The 24,984-nt window shown below is 52.5% G+C and overlaps 50 non-coding genes across 50 annotated transcripts; all 50 read right to left on the bottom strand.

The window, feature by feature from the left end:
• Positions 1–3,535: 3,535 nt before the first annotated feature.
• Positions 3,536–3,607, bottom strand: Trnah-gug (transfer RNA histidin (anticodon GUG)). The gene has a single exon. It is a non-coding gene; the product is annotated as a tRNA-His (tRNA).
• Positions 3,608–3,938: 331 nt separating this feature from the next.
• Positions 3,939–4,010, bottom strand: Trnae-cuc (transfer RNA glutamic acid (anticodon CUC)). Its single transcript has one exon. It is a non-coding gene; the product is annotated as a tRNA-Glu (tRNA).
• A 274-nt stretch (positions 4,011–4,284) lies between these two features.
• Trnal-cag (transfer RNA leucine (anticodon CAG)) lies at positions 4,285–4,366 on the bottom strand. Its single transcript has one exon. It is a non-coding gene; the product is annotated as a tRNA-Leu (tRNA).
• An 80-nt stretch (positions 4,367–4,446) lies between these two features.
• Trnal-cag (transfer RNA leucine (anticodon CAG)) lies at positions 4,447–4,528 on the bottom strand. Its single transcript has one exon. It is a non-coding gene; the product is annotated as a tRNA-Leu (tRNA).
• An 80-nt stretch (positions 4,529–4,608) lies between these two features.
• On the bottom strand, positions 4,609–4,690 carry Trnal-aag (transfer RNA leucine (anticodon AAG)). Its single transcript has one exon. It is a non-coding gene; the product is annotated as a tRNA-Leu (tRNA).
• Positions 4,691–4,982: 292 nt separating this feature from the next.
• Trnah-gug (transfer RNA histidin (anticodon GUG)) lies at positions 4,983–5,054 on the bottom strand. Its single transcript has one exon. It is a non-coding gene; the product is annotated as a tRNA-His (tRNA).
• A 331-nt stretch (positions 5,055–5,385) lies between these two features.
• On the bottom strand, positions 5,386–5,457 carry Trnae-cuc (transfer RNA glutamic acid (anticodon CUC)). The gene has a single exon. It is a non-coding gene; the product is annotated as a tRNA-Glu (tRNA).
• A 274-nt stretch (positions 5,458–5,731) lies between these two features.
• On the bottom strand, positions 5,732–5,813 carry Trnal-cag (transfer RNA leucine (anticodon CAG)). Its single transcript has one exon. It is a non-coding gene; the product is annotated as a tRNA-Leu (tRNA).
• Positions 5,814–5,893: 80 nt separating this feature from the next.
• On the bottom strand, positions 5,894–5,975 carry Trnal-aag (transfer RNA leucine (anticodon AAG)). The gene has a single exon. It is a non-coding gene; the product is annotated as a tRNA-Leu (tRNA).
• Positions 5,976–6,267: 292 nt separating this feature from the next.
• On the bottom strand, positions 6,268–6,339 carry Trnah-gug (transfer RNA histidin (anticodon GUG)). Its single transcript has one exon. It is a non-coding gene; the product is annotated as a tRNA-His (tRNA).
• Positions 6,340–6,670: 331 nt separating this feature from the next.
• Positions 6,671–6,742, bottom strand: Trnae-cuc (transfer RNA glutamic acid (anticodon CUC)). The gene has a single exon. It is a non-coding gene; the product is annotated as a tRNA-Glu (tRNA).
• A 274-nt stretch (positions 6,743–7,016) lies between these two features.
• Trnal-cag (transfer RNA leucine (anticodon CAG)) lies at positions 7,017–7,098 on the bottom strand. The gene has a single exon. It is a non-coding gene; the product is annotated as a tRNA-Leu (tRNA).
• An 80-nt stretch (positions 7,099–7,178) lies between these two features.
• Trnal-aag (transfer RNA leucine (anticodon AAG)) lies at positions 7,179–7,260 on the bottom strand. Its single transcript has one exon. It is a non-coding gene; the product is annotated as a tRNA-Leu (tRNA).
• A 292-nt stretch (positions 7,261–7,552) lies between these two features.
• On the bottom strand, positions 7,553–7,624 carry Trnah-gug (transfer RNA histidin (anticodon GUG)). The gene has a single exon. It is a non-coding gene; the product is annotated as a tRNA-His (tRNA).
• Positions 7,625–7,955: 331 nt separating this feature from the next.
• Positions 7,956–8,027, bottom strand: Trnae-cuc (transfer RNA glutamic acid (anticodon CUC)). The gene has a single exon. It is a non-coding gene; the product is annotated as a tRNA-Glu (tRNA).
• A 274-nt stretch (positions 8,028–8,301) lies between these two features.
• Positions 8,302–8,383, bottom strand: Trnal-cag (transfer RNA leucine (anticodon CAG)). Its single transcript has one exon. It is a non-coding gene; the product is annotated as a tRNA-Leu (tRNA).
• Positions 8,384–8,463: 80 nt separating this feature from the next.
• On the bottom strand, positions 8,464–8,545 carry Trnal-aag (transfer RNA leucine (anticodon AAG)). Its single transcript has one exon. It is a non-coding gene; the product is annotated as a tRNA-Leu (tRNA).
• A 292-nt stretch (positions 8,546–8,837) lies between these two features.
• Trnah-gug (transfer RNA histidin (anticodon GUG)) lies at positions 8,838–8,909 on the bottom strand. The gene has a single exon. It is a non-coding gene; the product is annotated as a tRNA-His (tRNA).
• A 331-nt stretch (positions 8,910–9,240) lies between these two features.
• Trnae-cuc (transfer RNA glutamic acid (anticodon CUC)) lies at positions 9,241–9,312 on the bottom strand. Its single transcript has one exon. It is a non-coding gene; the product is annotated as a tRNA-Glu (tRNA).
• A 274-nt stretch (positions 9,313–9,586) lies between these two features.
• Trnal-cag (transfer RNA leucine (anticodon CAG)) lies at positions 9,587–9,668 on the bottom strand. Its single transcript has one exon. It is a non-coding gene; the product is annotated as a tRNA-Leu (tRNA).
• An 80-nt stretch (positions 9,669–9,748) lies between these two features.
• On the bottom strand, positions 9,749–9,830 carry Trnal-cag (transfer RNA leucine (anticodon CAG)). Its single transcript has one exon. It is a non-coding gene; the product is annotated as a tRNA-Leu (tRNA).
• Positions 9,831–9,910: 80 nt separating this feature from the next.
• Trnal-aag (transfer RNA leucine (anticodon AAG)) lies at positions 9,911–9,992 on the bottom strand. The gene has a single exon. It is a non-coding gene; the product is annotated as a tRNA-Leu (tRNA).
• Positions 9,993–10,284: 292 nt separating this feature from the next.
• On the bottom strand, positions 10,285–10,356 carry Trnah-gug (transfer RNA histidin (anticodon GUG)). The gene has a single exon. It is a non-coding gene; the product is annotated as a tRNA-His (tRNA).
• A 331-nt stretch (positions 10,357–10,687) lies between these two features.
• Positions 10,688–10,759, bottom strand: Trnae-cuc (transfer RNA glutamic acid (anticodon CUC)). Its single transcript has one exon. It is a non-coding gene; the product is annotated as a tRNA-Glu (tRNA).
• Positions 10,760–11,033: 274 nt separating this feature from the next.
• Trnal-cag (transfer RNA leucine (anticodon CAG)) lies at positions 11,034–11,115 on the bottom strand. Its single transcript has one exon. It is a non-coding gene; the product is annotated as a tRNA-Leu (tRNA).
• Positions 11,116–11,195: 80 nt separating this feature from the next.
• Trnal-aag (transfer RNA leucine (anticodon AAG)) lies at positions 11,196–11,277 on the bottom strand. The gene has a single exon. It is a non-coding gene; the product is annotated as a tRNA-Leu (tRNA).
• Positions 11,278–11,569: 292 nt separating this feature from the next.
• Positions 11,570–11,641, bottom strand: Trnah-gug (transfer RNA histidin (anticodon GUG)). Its single transcript has one exon. It is a non-coding gene; the product is annotated as a tRNA-His (tRNA).
• Positions 11,642–11,972: 331 nt separating this feature from the next.
• On the bottom strand, positions 11,973–12,044 carry Trnae-cuc (transfer RNA glutamic acid (anticodon CUC)). The gene has a single exon. It is a non-coding gene; the product is annotated as a tRNA-Glu (tRNA).
• Positions 12,045–12,318: 274 nt separating this feature from the next.
• On the bottom strand, positions 12,319–12,400 carry Trnal-cag (transfer RNA leucine (anticodon CAG)). The gene has a single exon. It is a non-coding gene; the product is annotated as a tRNA-Leu (tRNA).
• An 80-nt stretch (positions 12,401–12,480) lies between these two features.
• On the bottom strand, positions 12,481–12,562 carry Trnal-aag (transfer RNA leucine (anticodon AAG)). Its single transcript has one exon. It is a non-coding gene; the product is annotated as a tRNA-Leu (tRNA).
• Positions 12,563–12,854: 292 nt separating this feature from the next.
• Trnah-gug (transfer RNA histidin (anticodon GUG)) lies at positions 12,855–12,926 on the bottom strand. Its single transcript has one exon. It is a non-coding gene; the product is annotated as a tRNA-His (tRNA).
• A 331-nt stretch (positions 12,927–13,257) lies between these two features.
• On the bottom strand, positions 13,258–13,329 carry Trnae-cuc (transfer RNA glutamic acid (anticodon CUC)). The gene has a single exon. It is a non-coding gene; the product is annotated as a tRNA-Glu (tRNA).
• A 274-nt stretch (positions 13,330–13,603) lies between these two features.
• Trnal-cag (transfer RNA leucine (anticodon CAG)) lies at positions 13,604–13,685 on the bottom strand. The gene has a single exon. It is a non-coding gene; the product is annotated as a tRNA-Leu (tRNA).
• Positions 13,686–13,765: 80 nt separating this feature from the next.
• Positions 13,766–13,847, bottom strand: Trnal-cag (transfer RNA leucine (anticodon CAG)). The gene has a single exon. It is a non-coding gene; the product is annotated as a tRNA-Leu (tRNA).
• A 6,251-nt stretch (positions 13,848–20,098) lies between these two features.
• On the bottom strand, positions 20,099–20,170 carry Trnah-gug (transfer RNA histidin (anticodon GUG)). The gene has a single exon. It is a non-coding gene; the product is annotated as a tRNA-His (tRNA).
• Positions 20,171–20,501: 331 nt separating this feature from the next.
• Positions 20,502–20,573, bottom strand: Trnae-cuc (transfer RNA glutamic acid (anticodon CUC)). The gene has a single exon. It is a non-coding gene; the product is annotated as a tRNA-Glu (tRNA).
• A 274-nt stretch (positions 20,574–20,847) lies between these two features.
• Trnal-cag (transfer RNA leucine (anticodon CAG)) lies at positions 20,848–20,929 on the bottom strand. The gene has a single exon. It is a non-coding gene; the product is annotated as a tRNA-Leu (tRNA).
• An 80-nt stretch (positions 20,930–21,009) lies between these two features.
• Trnal-cag (transfer RNA leucine (anticodon CAG)) lies at positions 21,010–21,091 on the bottom strand. The gene has a single exon. It is a non-coding gene; the product is annotated as a tRNA-Leu (tRNA).
• An 80-nt stretch (positions 21,092–21,171) lies between these two features.
• Trnal-aag (transfer RNA leucine (anticodon AAG)) lies at positions 21,172–21,253 on the bottom strand. The gene has a single exon. It is a non-coding gene; the product is annotated as a tRNA-Leu (tRNA).
• Positions 21,254–21,545: 292 nt separating this feature from the next.
• Trnah-gug (transfer RNA histidin (anticodon GUG)) lies at positions 21,546–21,617 on the bottom strand. Its single transcript has one exon. It is a non-coding gene; the product is annotated as a tRNA-His (tRNA).
• Positions 21,618–21,948: 331 nt separating this feature from the next.
• Trnae-cuc (transfer RNA glutamic acid (anticodon CUC)) lies at positions 21,949–22,020 on the bottom strand. The gene has a single exon. It is a non-coding gene; the product is annotated as a tRNA-Glu (tRNA).
• A 274-nt stretch (positions 22,021–22,294) lies between these two features.
• Trnal-cag (transfer RNA leucine (anticodon CAG)) lies at positions 22,295–22,376 on the bottom strand. The gene has a single exon. It is a non-coding gene; the product is annotated as a tRNA-Leu (tRNA).
• An 80-nt stretch (positions 22,377–22,456) lies between these two features.
• Trnal-aag (transfer RNA leucine (anticodon AAG)) lies at positions 22,457–22,538 on the bottom strand. The gene has a single exon. It is a non-coding gene; the product is annotated as a tRNA-Leu (tRNA).
• A 292-nt stretch (positions 22,539–22,830) lies between these two features.
• On the bottom strand, positions 22,831–22,902 carry Trnah-gug (transfer RNA histidin (anticodon GUG)). The gene has a single exon. It is a non-coding gene; the product is annotated as a tRNA-His (tRNA).
• A 331-nt stretch (positions 22,903–23,233) lies between these two features.
• Positions 23,234–23,305, bottom strand: Trnae-cuc (transfer RNA glutamic acid (anticodon CUC)). Its single transcript has one exon. It is a non-coding gene; the product is annotated as a tRNA-Glu (tRNA).
• Positions 23,306–23,579: 274 nt separating this feature from the next.
• On the bottom strand, positions 23,580–23,661 carry Trnal-cag (transfer RNA leucine (anticodon CAG)). The gene has a single exon. It is a non-coding gene; the product is annotated as a tRNA-Leu (tRNA).
• Positions 23,662–23,741: 80 nt separating this feature from the next.
• Trnal-aag (transfer RNA leucine (anticodon AAG)) lies at positions 23,742–23,823 on the bottom strand. Its single transcript has one exon. It is a non-coding gene; the product is annotated as a tRNA-Leu (tRNA).
• A 292-nt stretch (positions 23,824–24,115) lies between these two features.
• Positions 24,116–24,187, bottom strand: Trnah-gug (transfer RNA histidin (anticodon GUG)). The gene has a single exon. It is a non-coding gene; the product is annotated as a tRNA-His (tRNA).
• Positions 24,188–24,518: 331 nt separating this feature from the next.
• On the bottom strand, positions 24,519–24,590 carry Trnae-cuc (transfer RNA glutamic acid (anticodon CUC)). Its single transcript has one exon. It is a non-coding gene; the product is annotated as a tRNA-Glu (tRNA).
• A 274-nt stretch (positions 24,591–24,864) lies between these two features.
• On the bottom strand, positions 24,865–24,946 carry Trnal-cag (transfer RNA leucine (anticodon CAG)). Its single transcript has one exon. It is a non-coding gene; the product is annotated as a tRNA-Leu (tRNA).
• Positions 24,947–24,984: the final 38 nt, after the last annotated feature.

Genomic DNA, 24,984 nt, shown 5'->3' on the forward strand with positions numbered 1-24,984 from the left:
GCAGAGTACTGAAAACCATGAGTCAGAGCCCATGATGCTGCCATAGGCCCCAGGTGATTTATGAGTAGAACACGACCGCAAAACATCAGAAACCTCTTCCACCGTAAAGGGAGCATTAAGACGGCGGCGATCAGTAGCTGTTAAAAGACGTGGTGTCACTTGTAAAAGATCCGCAATAGCTGCAGCATCCCTGCGTTTGTCACACAATAAATCCACGAAGTGACGGTGCACTTCCTTAAGGATTGCTGACTGTGTACGGAGACGCTCGCCATCAGCTGATTCAAGTTCCGTTATACAACTGCGCGCGGCGCGCCGACGTTCCCGTAACAAGTGGAACATTGAGGGTGTTTCATCAGTAAGTTGTCCAGGAGCCTGGCTCCGCACAACCGACCCATAAAGTGATCACGTTTGCAGTTCCATAAGGCGTCCCTTAATTTGGCGAATTCGCGCCACCCTGAGAGCAGGGTCATCGGTCTGCATGTGAATAACATCCTGCAAACAGAGCTCATAAAATTCAAGAGTGGCTTTTTTCCAGAGCGTGACTTTGGAACTGAATTCCTGGAGAGCTTTCCACAGAGCTGGCTTTGCATATGCCACCCACCAAGACAACGTTGTTTCTTATAGAACTCGATATTGTAGAACTCGCCGCCATACATTGACAATGATGGGTTCTAATGTAGTATCAGATAAGTGGCGGGTATTCAATTTCAATAGGCGTCTCACGCGAGGTGGTGGTGCTAACAGAACGGAAATGACAAATATAAGCACAGTGGTCAGAGAAGATTACAGGATGAACCACCGACGTCAGAATACAATGCTTCCTGTCACTGGATACATATATTCTGTCAAGCCGACTCCTACCAGTGGGATAAAAGTACGTAAACCCGTGGTCATGTGGGTGTAAATGCCTCCACGAATCAGTCAACTTAAGTTCCGTAACCAAGCCTGCAGCTCAAGACATTTGTAGGCTCGCAGCTCTTGATCCCTATCGTCGAGCAGACAATTAAAATCGCCTCCTAAAACCACAGGGAGGTGGGGACCTTGGAAAAGATGACACAATTCACTGCCATAAAAAACACTCCGTAACGGCTTTGCATCAGCACCAGAAGGAGCGTACACATTCACGTAGAGGACGTTGTGTTGTTGACCGTATATGCTACACCTCTACCGTTTGGAAGTCTCGCGATGTTTGAGATATCATGCCCTACACGAACGAGAATTGCTGTGCCACAACGAAATTCAGGATCAAAATTCACTAAAACCTGATATCCTGGCACCGTGTGAATCAAATGTGAGATCACTTCTTGTAGAAAAACGACGTCTGCACGAACATACTGAAGAAAGTCAACCAAAGTTAAAAATTTAACGTTTGACTCAATTCTAATAACATTAATTGTAGCAACAACTGATGGTGGATGTGCTACTATAAAGTATTTGAAGAAAACACGCGCTACAGGGGGTGCGATACCCGTTTCTTATTCTACATCTTCTGATCAGTTTATTGGCGTACTCAACTCCGGACAGAGTGGGCCCACTTCCATAGCCACATTAGATGTAGTTGCAGACGACACATTCGCGGTATTGACTGGTTCAGAAATAGCTTCCGACCCAGCAAAAGGTTGTGGGCGCGTACGCTTTTGATAAGAATCCTCCGACTTGCGTTTCACAGGCGGCTGCGTAGGTTGCGTAGTGGGAACACTTTCACCTTGAAATTCGACTCCCTGTTCACTTTCCTGTTCTCCCTTGTTTAGAATTTCTTTCAGCTGACGAACCGTAACGTCACGGCGGCTTTCTGACGCACTTAGCTTTTGCACGGGCTGACTACTAGCTAACGGACGCTGCTGCCGCCGGCCGGAATCAAGCACCTGCTTCGAGATAACATCGGTGCGGTTCGGGAATCGTTGTGGATTTTTCTGCTTCTGTTTCGGATTGCGACGCGAAACAGGTGCGCTATCAGGAGAACGACTCCGTTCCCTTCGAACCGAAACTCCTTCCAAAATTCCGGTACTACTGGCGCTACGGAATCTTTGCGAGCCACTGTTTCTACCCATATAGCTTGCACGTCGCGGTTTGGGTTCTGGTACGGCGGGGATGGTTTCCCTTTCCTCGCGCCTTTCAATATCAACAGAAGAAACCGACGCACCCTCGTTTACAGAAGCGTCATCAGCTACAGAAGTGGACGAGCCGATATTTACGACAGGTGAAGCAATAACAACAGGATCGATGTTTCAAACAGGCGGTACATCACTAGCAACAGCGGCCGGGGGCAGTATTACAAGGTCTCCTTCACTTACAGACGCTGAATTTTCAAACATTTCCGAAACAGCAGCAATCTGAGACGTGGTAGGAGTAATTTCCATCGCTTCGGCCTCGGTCGTGTTTGTATTTTCGGCCTGTCGGCGTGTGAGCGACTGGCCCAGTGCGACCGACGCATGCGTCAAAACATCAGTTTGACCACTGTCCTGACCAGCTAATGGCAACTGTACTGGGCGCCTACGTCTCGGGCAATTTTGTCGCAAATGATCACTAGCATTACAAAATGAACAGGTCTGTGGCTGCCCGCTGTACTAAATAAATGCCCGGTGACCGGCAATGACTAAAAACGACGGCACGTGTTTTCGGACAATCATTTTCACACTCTGAATACCATTTTCCACCTGATAAATGTAAACAGACGACCATTTTTCTTTTGTTACCGAGAGCACAGTACAATAAGGCATTAAGCTCCGAGCTATTGTCGCGCTACGGGTTTCAAAAGGCAAGTTAAAAACACGAACATTTCGTATCCCATAACCAGCATTTGAAACAGTCACCACACTAATGTTTCCATCAATGTACTTAAATTTTCGAATACCGCCACTCACGTTCACTAAGGAATCACAAAGATTTAAGTTTCAAAAATAAAGAGTTCAGAAAAGCATCCAACTGCAATCTCAGTACTTCGGTTTCCGGTAATTGCAACTCTTCCTTAATCCACTTATGAATTTCGAAAGAAGACGGCCTAACAACGTTCCTAACAAAGGCGCACTGAATGTTATTTTCCCTATCTTCTTGATCCATATTACTCACTGTTCAGAGGCAACACAGTCGCAGAAGAAGAAGCCGCCGCGACGAACCGCCGCCCACGGGGCACCAGCAAGCACTGCCGCACGCGCCACTCCCAGGGGGCGATTAGCACGAGCCCGCGCCTCCGAAGAGACTGGTGCCTTAAACCAGCGCCTTAGACCGCTCGGCCACGCTACCTGCGCCAGCGTTCCCCGCGTCTCTAGAAAACAGTGCACGACACAGTTTCCTGTTGTGCTGCGACTCGCTGCTCATGCATCGCACCTCAAACAACTGCCCCTTTCGACTATAGATTTAACCTCTCAGGCAGCTACCCACGCCCTGGGGCGGCCGAATTTCTTGTTGCTGATAATGAAATGGTAGTGCAACCTGCGGCGTGCGGAACATGAGTGTAAAGTGATGAGAGCATTGTGATTTCAAACACTGGGTGACGATCATGATTGCAGCAACAGCAAGGCAAAACCTTCAAAATTGCCGTGACCAGGATTCGAACCTGGGTTTTTGTGGCCACAACGCAATGTCCTAACCACTAGACGATCACGGCCGCGGAGGCGCCCGGGGAAGCAGTTCTCGCGACTGCACCCGCCCGGTACACAGCAAAGCTCAGCCCACTGCGTCAGACGCGATCTCCATTATATGTATACGGGCAAACGAAACGTGCCTGCGCTGTTAGGACACTAACCAGAGTGGGTAGCTGCATTCATCTCCCTGGCAGTGTCTTGCAGTCCTCCAAGTCTGTTGACCACAGGTGGACAGGTGTCGCATCTCTCTCGCCGTCACTTGTGGCCGTCATTCATACTTAACGTGCTTTTCTGCAAGCGTCAGTCGAGCAAAGTCGGGACAAGTCGCCTAAGAGGAGCAACAAAATGGTGGATTTCCGGTACCGGGAATCGAACCCGGGCCTCCTGGGTGAGAGCCAGGTATCCTAGCCACTAGACGACACCGGATAACGACACACGCACTCCTCCAACAAACACGGTGAGCGTCCACCCGCTACTTGACGACAACTGCAAAAATTAACGCTTCCACTTCGTAGAACGGCATGCTCTGGACGTATCTCGTGGAGACGAACGCCAGCAATCATGAGACCAAACTGCGCCGGTGAATCCTGTTGTTACACCGCGCACTGTGCTACGACAGTTTAAGAGAGCGACGCTCACGCTTTGCTGCGCTATTTCCTTCGCGGGAAATCAGTGCTCCTGTTTTCGAGACAGAAAACGTTGGCAGCGGTGGGATTCGAACCCACGCCTCCGAAGAGACTGGTGCCTGAAACCAGCGCCTTAGACCGCTCGGCCACGCTACCTACGCGACGCGGCCGCCGCAGGAGCTGCGTTCTACCCCACGAGAACACAGCGCAATGGCACAAAAACGAGAAGTAAAAATTGGCAGCGGTGGGATTCGAACCCACGCCTCCGAAGAGACTGGTGCCTGAAACCAGCGCCTTAGACCGCTCGGCCACGCTACCTACGCGACGCGGCCGCCGCAGGAGCTGCGTTCTACCCCACGAGAACACAGCGCAATGGCACAAAAACGAGAAGTAAAAATTGGCAGCGGTGGGATTCGAACCCACGCCTCCGAAGAGACTGGTGCCTTAAACCAGCGCCTTAGACCGCTCGGCCACGCTACCTGCGCCAGCGTTCCCCGCGTCTCTAGAAAACAGTGCACGACACAGTTTCCTGTTGTGCTGCGACTCGCTGCTCATGCATCGCACCTCAAACAACTGCCCCTTTCGACTATATATTTAACCTCTCAGGCAGCTACCCACGCCCTGGGGCGGCCGAATTTCTTGTTGCTGATAATGAAATGGTAGTGCAACCTGCGGCGTGCGGAACATGAGTGTAAAGTGATGAGAGCATTGTGATTTCAAACACTGGGTGACGATCATGATTGCAGCAACAGCAAGGCAAAACCTTCAAAATTGCCGTGACCAGGATTCGAACCTGGGTTTTTGCGGCCACAACGCAATGTCCTAACCACTAGACGATCACGGCCGCGGAGGCGCCCGGGGAAGCAGTTCTCGCGACTGCACCCGCCCGGTACACAGCAAAGCTCAGCCCACTGCGTCAGACGCGATCTCCATTATATGTATACGGGCAAACGAAACGTGCCTGCGCTGTTAGGACACTAACCAGAGTGGGTAGCTGCATTCATCTCCCTGGCAGTGTCTTGCAGTCCTCCAAGTCTGTTGACCACAGGTGGACAGGTGTCGCATCTCTCTCGCCGTCACATGTGGCCGTCATTCATACTTAACGTGCTTTTCTGCAAGCGTCAGTCGAGCAAAGTCGGGACAAGTCGCCTAAGAGGAGCAACAAAATGGTGGATTTCCGGTACCGGGAATCGAACCCGGGCCTCCTGGGTGAGAGCCAGGTATCCTAGCCACTAGACGACACCGGATAACGACACACGCACTCCTCCAACAAACACGGTGAGCGTCCACCCGCTACTTGACGACAACTGCAAAAATTAACGCTTCCACTTCGTAGAACGGCATGCTCTGGACGTATCTCGTGGAGACGAACGCCAGCAATCATGAGACCAAACTGCGCCGGTGAATCCTGTTGTTACACCGCGCACTGTGCTACGACAGTTTAAGAGAGCGACGCTCACGCTTTGCTGCGCTATTTCCTTCGCGGGAAATCAGTGCTCCTGTTTTCGAGACAGAAAACGTTGGCAGCGGTGGGATTCGAACCCACGCCTCCGAAGAGACTGGTGCCTGAAACCAGCGCCTTAGACCGCTCGGCCACGCTACCTACGCGACGCGGCCGCCGCAGGAGCTGCGTTCTACCCCACGAGAACACAGCGCAATGGCACAAAAACGAGAAGTAAAAATTGGCAGCGGTGGGATTCGAACCCACGCCTCCGAAGAGACTGGTGCCTTAAACCAGCGCCTTAGACCGCTCGGCCACGCTACCTGCGCCAGCGTTCCCCGCGTCTCTAGAAAACAGTGCACGACACAGTTTCCTGTTGTGCTGCGACTCGCTGCTCATGCATCGCACCTCAAACAACTGCCCCTTTCGACTATAGATTTAACCTCTCAGGCAGCTACCCACGCCCTGGGGCGGCCGAATTTCTTGTTGCTGATAATGAAATGGTAGTGCAACCTGCGGCGTGCGGAACATGAGTGTAAAGTGATGAGAGCATTGTGATTTCAAACACTGGGTGACGATCATGATTGCAGCAACAGCAAGGCAAAACCTTCAAAATTGCCGTGACCAGGATTCGAACCTGGGTTTTTGCGGCCACAACGCAATGTCCTAACCACTAGACGATCACGGCCGCGGAGGCGCCCGGGGAAGCAGTTCTCGCGACTGCACCCGCCCGGTACACAGCAAAGCTCAGCCCACTGCGTCAGACGCGATCTCCATTATATGTATACGGGCAAACGAAACGTGCCTGCGCTGTTAGGACACTAACCAGAGTGGGTAGCTGCATTCATCTCCCTGGCAGTGTCTTGCAGTCCTCCAAGTCTGTTGACCACAGGTGGACAGGTGTCGCATCTCTCTCGCCGTCACTTGTGGCCGTCATTCATACTTAACGTGCTTTTCTGCAAGCGTCAGTCGAGCAAAGTCGGGACAAGTCGCCTAAGAGGAGCAACAAAATGGTGGATTTCCGGTACCGGGAATCGAACCCGGGCCTCCTGGGTGAGAGCCAGGTATCCTAGCCACTAGACGACACCGGATAACGACACACGCACTCCTCCAACAAACACGGTGAGCGTCCACCCGCTACTTGACGACAACTGCAAAAATTAACGCTTCCACTTCGTAGAACGGCATGCTCTGGACGTATCTCGTGGAGACGAACGCCAGCAATCATGAGACCAAACTGCGCCGGTGAATCCTGTTGTTACACCGCGCACTGTGCTACGACAGTTTAAGAGAGCGACGCTCACGCTTTGCTGCGCTATTTCCTTCGCGGGAAATCAGTGCTCCTGTTTTCGAGACAGAAAACGTTGGCAGCGGTGGGATTCGAACCCACGCCTCCGAAGAGACTGGTGCCTGAAACCAGCGCCTTAGACCGCTCGGCCACGCTACCTACGCGACGCGGCCGCCGCAGGAGCTGCGTTCTACCCCACGAGAACACAGCGCAATGGCACAAAAACGAGAAGTAAAAATTGGCAGCGGTGGGATTCGAACCCACGCCTCCGAAGAGACTGGTGCCTTAAACCAGCGCCTTAGACCGCTCGGCCACGCTACCTGCGCCAGCGTTCCCCGCGTCTCTAGAAAACAGTGCACGACACAGTTTCCTGTTGTGCTGCGACTCGCTGCTCATGCATCGCACCTCAAACAACTGCCCCTTTCGACTATAGATTTAACCTCTCAGGCAGCTACCCACGCCCTGGGGCGGCCGAATTTCTTGTTGCTGATAATGAAATGGTAGTGCAACCTGCGGCGTGCGGAACATGAGTGTAAAGTGATGAGAGCATTGTGATTTCAAACACTGGGTGACGATCATGATTGCAGCAACAGCAAGGCAAAACCTTCAAAATTGCCGTGACCAGGATTCGAACCTGGGTTTTTGCGGCCACAACGCAATGTCCTAACCACTAGACGATCACGGCCGCGGAGGCGCCCGGGGAAGCAGTTCTCGCGACTGCACCCGCCCGGTACACAGCAAAGCTCAGCCCACTGCGTCAGACGCGATCTCCATTATATGTATACGGGCAAACGAAACGTGCCTGCGCTGTTAGGACACTAACCAGAGTGGGTAGCTGCATTCATCTCCCTGGCAGTGTCTTGCAGTCCTCCAAGTCTGTTGACCACAGGTGGACAGGTGTCGCATCTCTCTCGCCGTCACTTGTGGCCGTCATTCATACTTAACGTGCTTTTCTGCAAGCGTCAGTCGAGCAAAGTCGGGACAAGTCGCCTAAGAGGAGCAACAAAATGGTGGATTTCCGGTACCGGGAATCGAACCCGGGCCTCCTGGGTGAGAGCCAGGTATCCTAGCCACTAGACGACACCGGATAACGACACACGCACTCCTCCAACAAACACGGTGAGCGTCCACCCGCTACTTGACGACAACTGCAAAAATTAACGCTTCCACTTCGTAGAACGGCATGCTCTGGACGTATCTCGTGGAGACGAACGCCAGCAATCATGAGACCAAACTGCGCCGGTGAATCCTGTTGTTACACCGCGCACTGTGCTACGACAGTTTAAGAGAGCGACGCTCACGCTTTGCTGCGCTATTTCCTTCGCGGGAAATCAGTGCTCCTGTTTTCGAGACAGAAAACGTTGGCAGCGGTGGGATTCGAACCCACGCCTCCGAAGAGACTGGTGCCTGAAACCAGCGCCTTAGACCGCTCGGCCACGCTACCTACGCGACGCGGCCGCCGCAGGAGCTGCGTTCTACCCCACGAGAACACAGCGCAATGGCACAAAAACGAGAAGTAAAAATTGGCAGCGGTGGGATTCGAACCCACGCCTCCGAAGAGACTGGTGCCTTAAACCAGCGCCTTAGACCGCTCGGCCACGCTACCTGCGCCAGCGTTCCCCGCGTCTCTAGAAAACAGTGCACGACACAGTTTCCTGTTGTGCTGCGACTCGCTGCTCATGCATCGCACCTCAAACAACTGCCCCTTTCGACTATATATTTAACCTCTCAGGCAGCTACCCACGCCCTGGGGCGGCCGAATTTCTTGTTGCTGATAATGAAATGGTAGTGCAACCTGCGGCGTGCGGAACATGAGTGTAAAGTGATGAGAGCATTGTGATTTCAAACACTGGGTGACGATCATGATTGCAGCAACAGCAAGGCAAAACCTTCAAAATTGCCGTGACCAGGATTCGAACCTGGGTTTTTGCGGCCACAACGCAATGTCCTAACCACTAGACGATCACGGCCGCGGAGGCGCCCGGGGAAGCAGTTCTCGCGACTGCACCCGCCCGGTACACAGCAAAGCTCAGCCCACTGCGTCAGACGCGATCTCCATTATATGTATACGGGCAAACGAAACGTGCCTGCGCTGTTAGGACACTAACCAGAGTGGGTAGCTGCATTCATCTCCCTGGCAGTGTCTTGCAGTCCTCCAAGTCTGTTGACCACAGGTGGACAGGTGTCGCATCTCTCTCGCCGTCACTTGTGGCCGTCATTCATACTTAACGTGCTTTTCTGCAAGCGTCAGTCGAGCAAAGTCGGGACAAGTCGCCTAAGAGGAGCAACAAAATGGTGGATTTCCGGTACCGGGAATCGAACCCGGGCCTCCTGGGTGAGAGCCAGGTATCCTAGCCACTAGACGACACCGGATAACGACACACGCACTCCTCCAACAAACACGGTGAGCGTCCACCCGCTACTTGACGACAACTGCAAAAATTAACGCTTCCACTTCGTAGAACGGCATGCTCTGGACGTATCTCGTGGAGACGAACGCCAGCAATCATGAGACCAAACTGCGCCGGTGAATCCTGTTGTTACACCGCGCACTGTGCTACGACAGTTTAAGAGAGCGACGCTCACGCTTTGCTGCGCTATTTCCTTCGCGGGAAATCAGTGCTCCTGTTTTCGAGACAGAAAACGTTGGCAGCGGTGGGATTCGAACCCACGCCTCCGAAGAGACTGGTGCCTGAAACCAGCGCCTTAGACCGCTCGGCCACGCTACCTACGCGACGCGGCCGCCGCAGGAGCTGCGTTCTACCCCACGAGAACACAGCGCAATGGCACAAAAACGAGAAGTAAAAATTGGCAGCGGTGGGATTCGAACCCACGCCTCCGAAGAGACTGGTGCCTGAAACCAGCGCCTTAGACCGCTCGGCCACGCTACCTACGCGACGCGGCCGCCGCAGGAGCTGCGTTCTACCCCACGAGAACACAGCGCAATGGCACAAAAACGAGAAGTAAAAATTGGCAGCGGTGGGATTCGAACCCACGCCTCCGAAGAGACTGGTGCCTTAAACCAGCGCCTTAGACCGCTCGGCCACGCTACCTGCGCCAGCGTTCCCCGCGTCTCTAGAAAACAGTGCACGACACAGTTTCCTGTTGTGCTGCGACTCGCTGCTCATGCATCGCACCTCAAACAACTGCCCCTTTCGACTATATATTTAACCTCTCAGGCAGCTACCCACGCCCTGGGGCGGCCGAATTTCTTGTTGCTGATAATGAAATGGTAGTGCAACCTGCGGCGTGCGGAACATGAGTGTAAAGTGATGAGAGCATTGTGATTTCAAACACTGGGTGACGATCATGATTGCAGCAACAGCAAGGCAAAACCTTCAAAATTGCCGTGACCAGGATTCGAACCTGGGTTTTTGCGGCCACAACGCAATGTCCTAACCACTAGACGATCACGGCCGCGGAGGCGCCCGGGGAAGCAGTTCTCGCGACTGCACCCGCCCGGTACACAGCAAAGCTCAGCCCACTGCGTCAGACGCGATCTCCATTATATGTATACGGGCAAACGAAACGTGCCTGCGCTGTTAGGACACTAACCAGAGTGGGTAGCTGCATTCATCTCCCTGGCAGTGTCTTGCAGTCCTCCAAGTCTGTTGACCACAGGTGGACAGGTGTCGCATCTCTCTCGCCGTCACTTGTGGCCGTCATTCATACTTAACGTGCTTTTCTGCAAGCGTCAGTCGAGCAAAGTCGGGACAAGTCGCCTAAGAGGAGCAACAAAATGGTGGATTTCCGGTACCGGGAATCGAACCCGGGCCTCCTGGGTGAGAGCCAGGTATCCTAGCCACTAGACGACACCGGATAACGACACACGCACTCCTCCAACAAACACGGTGAGCGTCCACCCGCTACTTGACGACAACTGCAAAAATTAACGCTTCCACTTCGTAGAACGGCATGCTCTGGACGTATCTCGTGGAGACGAACGCCAGCAATCATGAGACCAAACTGCGCCGGTGAATCCTGTTGTTACACCGCGCACTGTGCTACGACAGTTTAAGAGAGCGACGCTCACGCTTTGCTGCGCTATTTCCTTCGCGGGAAATCAGTGCTCCTGTTTTCGAGACAGAAAACGTTGGCAGCGGTGGGATTCGAACCCACGCCTCCGAAGAGACTGGTGCCTGAAACCAGCGCCTTAGACCGCTCGGCCACGCTACCTACGCGACGCGGCCGCCGCAGGAGCTGCGTTCTACCCCACGAGAACACAGCGCAATGGCACAAAAACGAGAAGTAAAAATTGGCAGCGGTGGGATTCGAACCCACGCCTCCGAAGAGACTGGTGCCTTAAACCAGCGCCTTAGACCGCTCGGCCACGCTACCTGCGCCAGCGTTCCCCGCGTCTCTAGAAAACAGTGCACGACACAGTTTCCTGTTGTGCTGCGACTCGCTGCTCATGCATCGCACCTCAAACAACTGCCCCTTTCGACTATAGATTTAACCTCTCAGGCAGCTACCCACGCCCTGGGGCGGCCGAATTTCTTGTTGCTGATAATGAAATGGTAGTGCAACCTGCGGCGTGCGGAACATGAGTGTAAAGTGATGAGAGCATTGTGATTTCAAACACTGGGTGACGATCATGATTGCAGCAACAGCAAGGCAAAACCTTCAAAATTGCCGTGACCAGGATTCGAACCTGGGTTTTTGCGGCCACAACGCAATGTCCTAACCACTAGACGATCACGGCCGCGGAGGCGCCCGGGGAAGCAGTTCTCGCGACTGCACCCGCCCGGTACACAGCAAAGCTCAGCCCACTGCGTCAGACGCGATCTCCATTATATGTATACGGGCAAACGAAACGTGCCTGCGCTGTTAGGACACTAACCAGAGTGGGTAGCTGCATTCATCTCCCTGGCAGTGTCTTGCAGTCCTCCAAGTCTGTTGACCACAGGTGGACAGGTGTCGCATCTCTCTCGCCGTCACTTGTGGCCGTCATTCATACTTAACGTGCTTTTCTGCAAGCGTCAGTCGAGCAAAGTCGGGACAAGTCGCCTAAGAGGAGCAACAAAATGGTGGATTTCCGGTACCGGGAATCGAACCCGGGCCTCCTGGGTGAGAGCCAGGTATCCTAGCCACTAGACGACACCGGAAAACGACACACGCACTCCTCCAACAAACACGGTGAGCGTCCACCCGCTACTTGACGACAACTGCAAAAATTAACGCTTCCACTTCGTAGAACGGCATGCTCTGGACGTATCTCGTGGAGACGAACGCCAGCAATCATGAGACCAAACTGCGCCGGTGAATCCTGTTGTTACACCGCGCACTGTGCTACGACAGTTTAAGAGAGCGACGCTCACGCTTTGCTGCGCTATTTCCTTCGCGGGAAATCAGTGCTCCTGTTTTCGAGACAGAAAACGTTGGCAGCGGTGGGATTCGAACCCACGCCTCCGAAGAGACTGGTGCCTGAAACCAGCGCCTTAGACCGCTCGGCCACGCTACCTACGCGACGCGGCCGCCGCAGGAGCTGCGTTCTACCCCACGAGAACACAGCGCAATGGCACAAAAACGAGAAGTAAAAATTGGCAGCGGTGGGATTCGAACCCACGCCTCCGAAGAGACTGGTGCCTTAAACCAGCGCCTTAGACCGCTCGGCCACGCTACCTGCGCCAGCGTTCCCCGCGTCTCTAGAAAACAGTGCACGACACAGTTTCCTGTTGTGCTGCGACTCGCTGCTCATGCATCGCACCTCAAACAACTGCCCCTTTCGACTATAGATTTAACCTCTCAGGCAGCTACCCACGCCCTGGGGCGGCCGAATTTCTTGTTGCTGATAATGAAATGGTAGTGCAACCTGCGGCGTGCGGAACATGAGTGTAAAGTGATGAGAGCATTGTGATTTCAAACACTGGGTGACGATCATGATTGCAGCAACAGCAAGGCAAAACCTTCAAAATTGCCGTGACCAGGATTCGAACCTGGGTTTTTGCGGCCACAACGCAATGTCCTAACCACTAGACGATCACGGCCGCGGAGGCGCCCGGGGAAGCAGTTCTCGCGACTGCACCCGCCCGGTACACAGCAAAGCTCAGCCCACTGCGTCAGACGCGATCTCCATTATATGTATACGGGCAAACGAAACGTGCCTGCGCTGTTAGGACACTAACCAGAGTGGGTAGCTGCATTCATCTCCCTGGCAGTGTCTTGCAGTCCTCCAAGTCTGTTGACCACAGGTGGACAGGTGTCGCATCTCTCTCGCCGTCACTTGTGGCCGTCATTCATACTTAACGTGCTTTTCTGCAAGCGTCAGTCGAGCAAAGTCGGGACAAGTCGCCTAAGAGGAGCAACAAAATGGTGGATTTCCGGTACCGGGAATCGAACCCGGGCCTCCTGGGTGAGAGCCAGGTATCCTAGCCACTAGACGACACCGGATAACGACACACGCACTCCTCCAACAAACACGGTGAGCGTCCACCCGCTACTTGACGACAACTGCAAAAATTAACGCTTCCACTTCGTAGAACGGCATGCTCTGGACGTATCTCGTGGAGACGAACGCCAGCAATCATGAGACCAAACTGCGCCGGTGAATCCTGTTGTTACACCGCGCACTGTGCTACGACAGTTTAAGAGAGCGACGCTCACGCTTTGCTGCGCTATTTCCTTCGCGGGAAATCAGTGCTCCTGTTTTCGAGACAGAAAACGTTGGCAGCGGTGGGATTCGAACCCACGCCTCCGAAGAGACTGGTGCCTGAAACCAGCGCCTTAGACCGCTCGGCCACGCTACCTACGCGACGCGGCCGCCGCAGGAGCTGCGTTCTACCCCACGAGAACACAGCGCAATGGCACAAAAACGAGAAGTAAAAATTGGCAGCGGTGGGATTCGAACCCACGCCTCCGAAGAGACTGGTGCCTGAAACCAGCGCCTTAGACCGCTCGGCCACGCTACCTACGCGACGCGGCCGCCGCAGGAGCTGCGTTCTACCCCACGAGAACACAGCGCAATGGCACAAAAACGAGAAGTAAAAATTGGCAGCGGTGGGATTCGAACCCACGCCTCCGAAGAGACTGGTGCCTTAAACCAGCGCCTTTTTTTTTTTTTTTTTTTTTTTTTTTTTTTTTTTTTTTTTTTGCTCTACGACTTTTTTTTTTTTTTTTTTCCGAAGTCCGACGCCTTATCCATTTTTTTTTATGCTCTACGACTGAGCTATTTTTTTTCTTGTTTTTCTTTTTTTGTACCGTTACACCATTTTTTTGTCTTTTTTTATTTTATTTTATTTTATTTTTATTTTTTTTTTTTTTTTTTGTGATGCACGTGAGTGCTAGGCAGCCGGCGGCAAGGTGGGCAGGGGTCGCAATCCTGAGGCCTGGCCACGATGTCACCGCCATACCCTGCACCCATTTGCATCGTTTTGTGATGTGAATTTATAGTTCTATATTTATTATTACATTTTGTTTAATTTGTAATGGGGCGTCATGTGTGTTCCATTGTTTTTATAAATATAACAGAATGTTAAAATGAAATCCATGTCTGGCCGTAGGATTACGCAGCACAGTATGAAATCCAGCACAGCAGGTACTCAAAGTTGGTCTTCGCGTAGAAATAATTTTCCCAGTTTCCATGTCGTTGATAAGTATTGTGCATTCGGTTTCCCGATGGGTGAGTGTGTATTGCTGCTTCTCAAAACCCTGAGCATGCCATGCATTGGAAGAAGCGCGCTGGTAACGTGGTGACACCATAAAGCAGGGACATGCCAAACAACCATTTCCCGTATTGTAAAGCCTCTTGATAGGAGGAATAGAAGCTGCTGGAAACTCCTGGTTCGTACTAAATCTGCGTGCAGCTTTGATGAAAAATAATGCGAAATGAAAGTAAACAAATGAGGAGCCTCTTCTGGGTGTCGCTCTGCGGAACCAAAAGTAAAGTGCTGTCATTTGAAAATGAAAAGGAACTCCAAAAAACAATTAAATGTTCGAGGCCGAGTGCACTGTGCACTCAGTACCGCCGTTTGACCCATGATGCAAATCACCCACAGCTGATGGTGCGGAGCAGACCATATCCATGGAAACAATAACAGTATAACAAATTAGTGAGAAAAAAAAAATCCGTCCAATGGATCTGTAAACTTAAATTCTGCCATCACTTAAAGCAATAGTGAGAAAATTTTGAAACTGGTCTTGATACTGTCGCAATTTCTTAATCGCATAGTACTCTTCGATGAGGTACATCTGATAATCGTGTAGCGTTGGCGTTTTATGGACGAGCATGTAATAGACGAACTGGCCCATGAGCCAGACATAACTATTATTCTTAGATTGAGGATAAAGCTGCCAGTCTGGTTGGAGCGCGTCATAAAGTTGAATGGAAGAATCCGACGTCCTATTAATGACAGCGAGTTTCTTTCGTGTCCACTGCCATATTTGTGTTTGATCCCGGCAGTGGAAGAGATGCGGCAGCGTTTCCACTAAGTTACACTTCTCACAAAACGGGGTGGGCCGCAGCTTGATTTTGTGCAATTTCTCGCCAGTGGGAATCACCTCATTGACAGCGTCATACCAAACAGATCGAACTCTGGAGCGAAGGAGCGGATAACTAATGTTCTTCCATACATTTCTCCAGTTTTTGCCTAAATATTTCTTCTCAATTGGGTTATCCAGCTGCCGTTTAGTAAGAGCACGATAGGTCGCCGCCGTGTTGAACGGATGCGGGTTGTCCTGAACATAGCTGAGCTCCACATAATACCGCCGGATATAGCCAAGCTCAGGATGAATGTGTCCCACAGACGTTGGCGCAGACAAATCCTTCGGACGTAAGGTGTTGAAAAGCCGTTCCGTGAGACTATTTGGGTTACTGTGTAGTATGCGGGAAGTACGAGTTAAAAAAGTCGCCACACATTGGGATTCAACGTCTTTGACGCCTAAGCCACCTCGGGAACGAAGTAACGAGGTAGCTTTAAAGGAAACTTTAAAGATGTTCCCTCGCCAGACATACCAGCAAGCAAGTGCTAAAATTTTTTTCGCAATGGCTGTCGGGATTGGTAAAACAGCGGCAGTGTGATAGAGCTTACTGAAAACGTAACTATTAATAAACTGTGCCCGCTGCATCCGGTCTAAAGACCGCATGTTATGTTCTTTGATCACCGCACGTAAGATGGTAAGCTTGCGTTCCCAATTCACGTGGAGCATGGTCTGGGGGTTCGGTGATATAACCAGGCCGAGATGCCACAGGTCTTCGGTCTTGTCCAACCAAGAAATATCGATGGAGTGGGGGTTGCGACCTAACGGCATGATTTTGGACTTTCGCTCATTAAGTCTAGCGCCACAAGCGACAGAGTACTGATGGACAATCCGACGAACTGACCCCAGCTCTTCGGTGTTAGTAATAAGCACACTGATATCGTCGGCATAGGCGTGGCAAACCGTTTTTGTGTTTAACGTTTGCAACCCGTGTAAAGTTACGTAAAACTTTTTAAGAAGTGGCTCTATAGCGATCGAGAATAACGTCATAGAAAGGGGGCACCCTTGTCGCACTGCCTGTCGTATGGGCACGGGGGCGGTTAACTGGCCGTTAACCTTCACGCGTGAAGACGTTCCGCAGATACATTTCTGAATAAGCTGCCGAAAACGCTGGTTGAATCCCATCTGACTCATTGTGCGCAATAAAAAGCCGTGATTAACTCTATCAAACGCCTTATCAAAGTCGAGAAACAATAACGCCAAATCAGTGTTGGTAATCCAAGTTAAATAAGTCAGGTCGCGATATTCACACAGGGCATTTAACATCGATCGACCACTGACTGCACTCGTCTGATAAGGGCCAAGTACTTTGCCAAGAAGTACTTTAAGCCTGGTGTTTAAAATCCTAGTCAAGATCTTAAAATCGGAGTTAAGCAACGTAATTGGCCGAAAGTCATTTAACATAGTCGGATTGGATGTTTTAGGAACCAGGACAACCATTCCTTCCGTGAACTGCGGGGGGAAGGCAGCATGCGATAACAGTTCGTTATACATGGCGGTCAATTCGTCGCCGATCACATCCCAGAACCGTGAATAAAATTCGACCGGCAAGCCGTCTAAGCCGGCGGCTTTGTTCTTGGCAGCGCACGCAAGGATGGACTTAACTTCAGAGTTTGTGACATTGGCCAAGAGAGCAGCGTTATCATCCTGATCGACCGTGGAGGCGATGTCGTTTAAAAAATCGTCCCCCGCCGATAGATCGGTATCTGACTCGGAATAATGTTGTCGAAAATAATTGAAAACATGCGTCTTGATAGCACCCTGCTCATTGTACAGATTCCCGCCAGCATCCTTCAGATGAGCAATAATTTTTTGTTTACCACGTTTGGTTTCCCGTATGAGATGGAATAACGATGCGGACTCGTGGGCGACGTCATCAGAAGAGCGCGACCGTACCCGATTGCCAACAAGCGCTTCACGAACTAAAGCAATAATTTTGGCTTTGATACGCTTGATGCGGATCAGGTTGTCGGACAAAGCAGAGGGATCGCTGTACAGCTGGCGTAAACCGAGGAAATAAAATTCTAGAGACCGTTTCCTCCAATAAGCCCTGGTCCTGGCAAACTGGCAAATACATTTCTTAATCCGCGGCTTAACAAACTCCGTCCACCAAAGAACGCGCTCCCTATACCGAGCTTGCCTCTGGAGGCACTGCTGCCAGGTGTCAACGAGGCAACGCCGTAAGTCCGCGTCATCTAGCAGCGAGACATTCAGCTGCCACGGGCCGCGTCCCAAAAAGGTGTTCTGACGCACATGCCGAATCGTGATATGGTATGCGGAGTGGTCACTAAAACTGAGCGGCCAAAGTTCACAATCACGAATGGTATGTAAAAGATCTTGAGAAACATAAAACCTATCCAGACGGCTAGAAGAAGCAGCGCTCACGTACGTATATCCCATCGTGTGTGGTCGAAGGTGACACCAACTATCTTGTAAATGCAGTCCATCTGTTAACATTAGTAGCTCGGGACAAAAATTAAAATTCGGACTTTGATCTTCTTTGCGTAAAACGCAGTTGAAATCCCCACCCAGGATGATCTCCAGACGCACGTTTGTCAATAAGGGAACAACTTCAGCCCTAAAAAAATCACTTCTGTCCCTTCTGCCAGCGGACCCTGTCGGGGCGTACACGTTCAAGAGAAGCAAATCGTGTAATTGGGCGGCAATGCCGCGTCCCGTGTCTAAAATCGCTGTAGGTTGGTAAGCGATGCCAGCTTTGAATAAAATCGCAGTGCCCGCCTCAGTGCCAAGATTTAATATGGCATCATACCCAGGTATTTCTCCAACCTTGGGTGACACAACTTCTTGGAAGAAAACTATATCTATATCGGCGGCATATAGATAGTCGGTCAAGCATTTAAGTTTGACATCGGATGCGATCCTATTTAAATTAACTGTGGCAAGTTTATAATCTTGCATGGTGGGGATAGAAAGGGTCCGGTTTATTCACTTTCGTCTGCCCAAGACTTCTCAGCTGGCGTATGCTGATGGCCAGTATCCATCAGCTCAGGACTCGGACGGTCGACCGGCATCTCCATATCGGCCTCCCCCGCGTGACGCGCGACGGAACCCATTTCATCTGTGGCGCCGCGTTCACTGCCGTCTTTTCGGATCTGCTTTATAGTGCGCTGCAATTTCTTTTCCAGAGTGCGGATCTCCTCCTCACTCTGCTTTCGTGCCGACCGCTTAGATTTCCCAGTTCTTGGGGGAGGTGCGTCGGCGTCAGAAACGGTTTTGACGTCCGTCAAGAGGCTGTGTGTAGAGCCTTCCTCAGATAGGTCACTGCCGAGAGGGAGGGGTGTGGGGGGCGCAACGTCAGGGGGGCAAGAAACGCGGGACCGGTCGCCACCATCCGACAACTGTTTCAGCTCGACGGACGTAGTTGGAGTAGGGACGGGAGTCGGTCCTGCATGGTCGGCACGAAGGCCGACAGTCGGGGAAACCTGCAGGTGTGCAGCGTGGCTGTCGATATCGGGGACATCACTACGAACGGGACAGTCGGGGGTTGCCGCAGAGTTGTTTACAATGACCGCACCAGCGTCTGGGGTCACCGCAGCCGGTTGGTGGAGCGTCGGGTGTGTCGTAGGCGACACCATCAATGTCTGCGCGTAAGACAACCGATCGCCATCGTGCCCATCGAGAGGAGTAAGACGATGTTGCATTCCTCGGCGACCCGCCCGGACACGGGGACAAGCAGATTTTAAATGGTCGGTAGAACCACAAATTACGCAAGTTCGCGGTTGTCCTTCGTACATCACCAGCGCTCGAAACCCCTGCACCAAAATGTTGGACGGGATGTGCTTCGTCAAATCAATTTTCGCATTCCGAACGCCGTTATCAACATTGAAATGTTTGTAACCCCTCCATTGCTCGGCATGAATTTGCAACACATTACCGTAGGGAGACAAAGCTTGCCGAATTCTATCGAAGCTAACTTCGAAAGGCAGATTAAATATACGGACGGTTCGGAGACCTAGTCCAGCATGACTAACGGATACTTTACAAATTTCGCCTTTAGAATTCACAAAATCCGCTGTGCCTGCCGTGAGGGTCATAATACGAACGCAAGGATCGTCACTAATCAATTTTACATAAACAGCGTTCGCAAGAAAATCATACGAAAACCCAAGAACTTCCTCATCTCGCAGACCTAATCGATCATAAAACCAGTCAATGAGTTCGTGAACCTGTGGTCGTACATATCCATACGGAAATCCAAATCGTAGCGTGTAACGTCTCAACTCATCTTCCATCACTTTCTTGAAGCAGTACTTACAGTACCAACAGCTGCGTGCGCCCTTAAGCACAGGCGAAGCGACCACTACCGCACGTCTGCACACGGCCGCGGCCGCGGCGGAACGGACGCGCCTTAGACCGCTCGGCCACGCTACCTGCGCCAGCGTTCCCCGCGTCTCTAGAAAACAGTGCACGACACAGTTTCCTGTTGTGCTGCGACTCGCTGCTCATGCATCGCACCTCAAACAACTGCCCCTTTCGACTATAGATTTAACCTCTCAGGCAGCTACCCACGCCCTGGGGCGGCCGAATTTCTTGTTGCTGATAATGAAATGGTAGTGCAACCTGCGGCGTGCGGAACATGAGTGTAAAGTGATGAGAGCATTGTGATTTCAAACACTGGGTGACGATCATGATTGCAGCAACAGCAAGGCAAAACCTTCAAAATTGCCGTGACCAGGATTCGAACCTGGGTTTTTGCGGCCACAACGCAATGTCCTAACCACTAGACGATCACGGCCGCGGAGGCGCCCGGGGAAGCAGTTCTCGCGACTGCACCCGCCCGGTACACAGCAAAGCTCAGCCCACTGCGTCAGACGCGATCTCCATTATATGTATACGGGCAAACGAAACGTGCCTGCGCTGTTAGGACACTAACCAGAGTGGGTAGCTGCATTCATCTCCCTGGCAGTGTCTTGCAGTCCTCCAAGTCTGTTGACCACAGGTGGACAGGTGTCGCATCTCTCTCGCCGTCACTTGTGGCCGTCATTCATACTTAACGTGCTTTTCTGCAAGCGTCAGTCGAGCAAAGTCGGGACAAGTCGCCTAAGAGGAGCAACAAAATGGTGGATTTCCGGTACCGGGAATCGAACCCGGGCCTCCTGGGTGAGAGCCAGGTATCCTAGCCACTAGACGACACCGGATAACGACACACGCACTCCTCCAACAAACACGGTGAGCGTCCACCCGCTACTTGACGACAACTGCAAAAATTAACGCTTCCACTTCGTAGAACGGCATGCTCTGGACGTATCTCGTGGAGACGAACGCCAGCAATCATGAGACCAAACTGCGCCGGTGAATCCTGTTGTTACACCGCGCACTGTGCTACGACAGTTTAAGAGAGCGACGCTCACGCTTTGCTGCGCTATTTCCTTCGCGGGAAATCAGTGCTCCTGTTTTCGAGACAGAAAACGTTGGCAGCGGTGGGATTCGAACCCACGCCTCCGAAGAGACTGGTGCCTGAAACCAGCGCCTTAGACCGCTCGGCCACGCTACCTACGCGACGCGGCCGCCGCAGGAGCTGCGTTCTACCCCACGAGAACACAGCGCAATGGCACAAAAACGAGAAGTAAAAATTGGCAGCGGTGGGATTCGAACCCACGCCTCCGAAGAGACTGGTGCCTGAAACCAGCGCCTTAGACCGCTCGGCCACGCTACCTATGCGACGCGGCCGCCGCAGGAGCTGCGTTCTACCCCACGAGAACACAGCGCAATGGCACAAAAACGAGAAGTAAAAATTGGCAGCGGTGGGATTCGAACCCACGCCTCCGAAGAGACTGGTGCCTTAAACCAGCGCCTTAGACCGCTCGGCCACGCTACCTGCGCCAGCGTTCCCCGCGTCTCTAGAAAACAGTGCACGACACAGTTTCCTGTTGTGCTGCGACTCGCTGCTCATGCATCGCACCTCAAACAACTGCCCCTTTCGACTATATATTTAACCTCTCAGGCAGCTACCCACGCCCTGGGGCGGCCGAATTTCTTGTTGCTGATAATGAAATGGTAGTGCAACCTGCGGCGTGCGGAACATGAGTGTAAAGTGATGAGAGCATTGTGATTTCAAACACTGGGTGACGATCATGATTGCAGCAACAGCAAGGCAAAACCTTCAAAATTGCCGTGACCAGGATTCGAACCTGGGTTTTTGCGGCCACAACGCAATGTCCTAACCACTAGACGATCACGGCCGCGGAGGCGCCCGGGGAAGCAGTTCTCGCGACTGCACCCGCCCGGTACACAGCAAAGCTCAGCCCACTGCGTCAGACGCGATCTCCATTATATGTATACGGGCAAACGAAACGTGCCTGCGCTGTTAGGACACTAACCAGAGTGGGTAGCTGCATTCATCTCCCTGGCAGTGTCTTGCAGTCCTCCAAGTCTGTTGACCACAGGTGGACAGGTGTCGCATCTCTCTCGCCGTCACTTGTGGCCGTCATTCATACTTAACGTGCTTTTCTGCAAGCGTCAGTCGAGCAAAGTCGGGACAAGTCGCCTAAGAGGAGCAACAAAATGGTGGATTTCCGGTACCGGGAATCGAACCCGGGCCTCCTGGGTGAGAGCCAGGTATCCTAGCCACTAGACGACACCGGATAACGACACACGCACTCCTCCAACAAACACGGTGAGCGTCCACCCGCTACTTGACGACAACTGCAAAAATTAACGCTTCCACTTCGTAGAACGGCATGCTCTGGACGTATCTCGTGGAGACGAACGCCAGCAATCATGAGACCAAACTGCGCCGGTGAATCCTGTTGTTACACCGCGCACTGTGCTACGACAGTTTAAGAGAGCGACGCTCACGCTTTGCTGCGCTATTTCCTTCGCGGGAAATCAGTGCTCCTGTTTTCGAGACAGAAAACGTTGGCAGCGGTGGGATTCGAACCCACGCCTCCGAAGAGACTGGTGCCTGAAACCAGCGCCTTAGACCGCTCGGCCACGCTACCTACGCGACGCGGCCGCCGCAGGAGCTGCGTTCTACCCCACGAGAACACAGCGCAATGGCACAAAAACGAGAAGTAAAAATTGGCAGCGGTGGGATTCGAACCCACGCCTCCGAAGAGACTGGTGCCTTAAACCAGCGCCTTAGACCGCTCGGCCACGCTACCTGCGCCAGCGTTCCCCGCGTCTCTAGAAAACAGTGCACGACACAGTTTCCTGTTGTGCTGCGACTCGCTGCTCATGCATCGCACCTCAAACAACTGCCCCTTTCGACTATAGATTTAACCTCTCAGGCAGCTACCCACGCCCTGGGGCGGCCGAATTTCTTGTTGCTGATAATGAAATGGTAGTGCAACCTGCGGCGTGCGGAACATGAGTGTAAAGTGATGAGAGCATTGTGATTTCAAACACTGGGTGACGATCATGATTGCAGCAACAGCAAGGCAAAACCTTCAAAATTGCCGTGACCAGGATTCGAACCTGGGTTTTTGCGGCCACAACGCAATGTCCTAACCACTAGACGATCACGGCCGCGGAGGCGCCCGGGGAAGCAGTTCTCGCGACTGCACCCGCCCGGTACACAGCAAAGCTCAGCCCACTGCGTCAGACGCGATCTCCATTATATGTATACGGGCAAACGAAACGTGCCTGCGCTGTTAGGACACTAACCAGAGTGGGTAGCTGCATTCATCTCCCTGGCAGTGTCTTGCAGTCCTCCAAGTCTGTTGACCACAGGTGGACAGGTGTCGCATCTCTCTCGCCGTCACTTGTGGCCGTCATTCATACTTAACGTGCTTTTCTGCAAGCGTCAGTCGAGCAAAGTCGGGACAAGTCGCCTAAGAGGAGCAACAAAATGGTGGATTTCCGGTACCGGGAATCGAACCCGGGCCTCCTGGGTGAGAGCCAGGTATCCTAGCCACTAGACGACACCGGATAACGACACACGCACTCCTCCAACAAACACGGTGAGCGTCCACCCGCTACTTGACGACAACTGCAAAAATTAACGCTTCCACTTCGTAGAACGGCATGCTCTGGACGTATCTCGTGGAGACGAACGCCAGCAATCATGAGACCAAACTGCGCCGGTGAATCCTGTTGTTACACCGCGCACTGTGCTACGACAGTTTAAGAGAGCGACGCTCACGCTTTGCTGCGCTATTTCCTTCGCGGGAAATCAGTGCTCCTGTTTTCGAGACAGAAAACGTTGGCAGCGGTGGGATTCGAACCCACGCCTCCGAAGAGACTGGTGCCTGAAACCAGCGCCTTAGACCGCTCGGCCACGCTACCTACGCGACGCGGCCGCCGCAGGAGCTGCGTTCTACCCCACGAGAACACAGCGCAATGGCACAAAAACGAGAAGTAAAAATTGGCAGCGGTGGGATTCGAACCCACGCCTCCGAAGAGACTGGTGCCTTAAACCAGCGCCTTAGACCGCTCGGCCACGCTACCTGCGCCAGCGTTCCCCGCGTCTCTAGAAAACAGTGCACGACACAGTTTCCTGTTGTGCTGCGACTCGCTGCTCATGCATCGCACCTCAAACAACTGCCCCTTTCGACTATAGATTTAACCTCTCAGGCAGCTACCCACGCCCTGGGGCGGCCGAATTTCTTGTTGCTGATAATGAAATGGTAGTGCAACCTGCGGCGTGCGGAACATGAGTGTAAAGTGATGAGAGCATTGTGATTTCAAACACTGGGTGACGATCATGATTGCAGCAACAGCAAGGCAAAACCTTCAAAATTGCCGTGACCAGGATTCGAACCTGGGTTTTTGCGGCCACAACGCAATGTCCTAACCACTAGACGATCACGGCCGCGGAGGCGCCCGGGGAAGCAGTTCTCGCGACTGCACCCGCCCGGTACACAGCAAAGCTCAGCCCACTGCGTCAGACGCGATCTCCATTATATGTATACGGGCAAACGAAACGTGCCTGCGCTGTTAGGACACTAACCAGAGTGGGTAGCTGCATTCATCTCCCTGGCAGTGTCTTGCAGTCCTCCAAGTCTGTTGACCACAGGTGGACAGGTGTCGCATCTCTCTCGCCGTCACTTGTGGCCGTCATTCATACTTAACGTGCTTTTCTGCAAGAGTCAGTCGAGCAAAGTCGGGACAAGTCGCCTAAGAGGAGCAACAAAATGGTGGATTTCCGGTACCGGGAATCGAACCCGGGCCTCCTGGGTGAGAGCCAGGTATCCTAGCCACTAGACGACACCGGATAACGACACACGCACTCCTCCAACAAACACGGTGAGCGTCCACCCGCTACTTGACGACAACTGCAAAAATTAACGCTTCCACTTCGTAGAACGGCATGCTCTGGACGTATCTCGTGGAGACGAACGCCAGCAATCATGAGACCAAACTGCGCCGGTGAATCCTGTTGTTACACCGCGCACTGTGCTACGACAGTTTAAGAGAGCGACGCTCACGCTTTGCTGCGCTATTTCCTTCGCGGGAAATCAGTGCTCCTGTTTTCGAGACAGAAAACGTTGGCAGCGGTGGGATTCGAACCCACGCCTCCGAAGAGACTGGTGCCTGAAACCAGCGCCTTAGACCGCTCGGCCACGCTACCTACGCGACGCGGCCGCCGCAGGAGCTGCGTTCTACCCC

The sequence above is a fragment of the Schistocerca nitens genome, chromosome 2 (assembly GCF_023898315.1).
Source record: "Schistocerca nitens isolate TAMUIC-IGC-003100 chromosome 2, iqSchNite1.1, whole genome shotgun sequence".
Taxonomy (NCBI): domain Eukaryota; kingdom Metazoa; phylum Arthropoda; class Insecta; order Orthoptera; family Acrididae; genus Schistocerca; species Schistocerca nitens.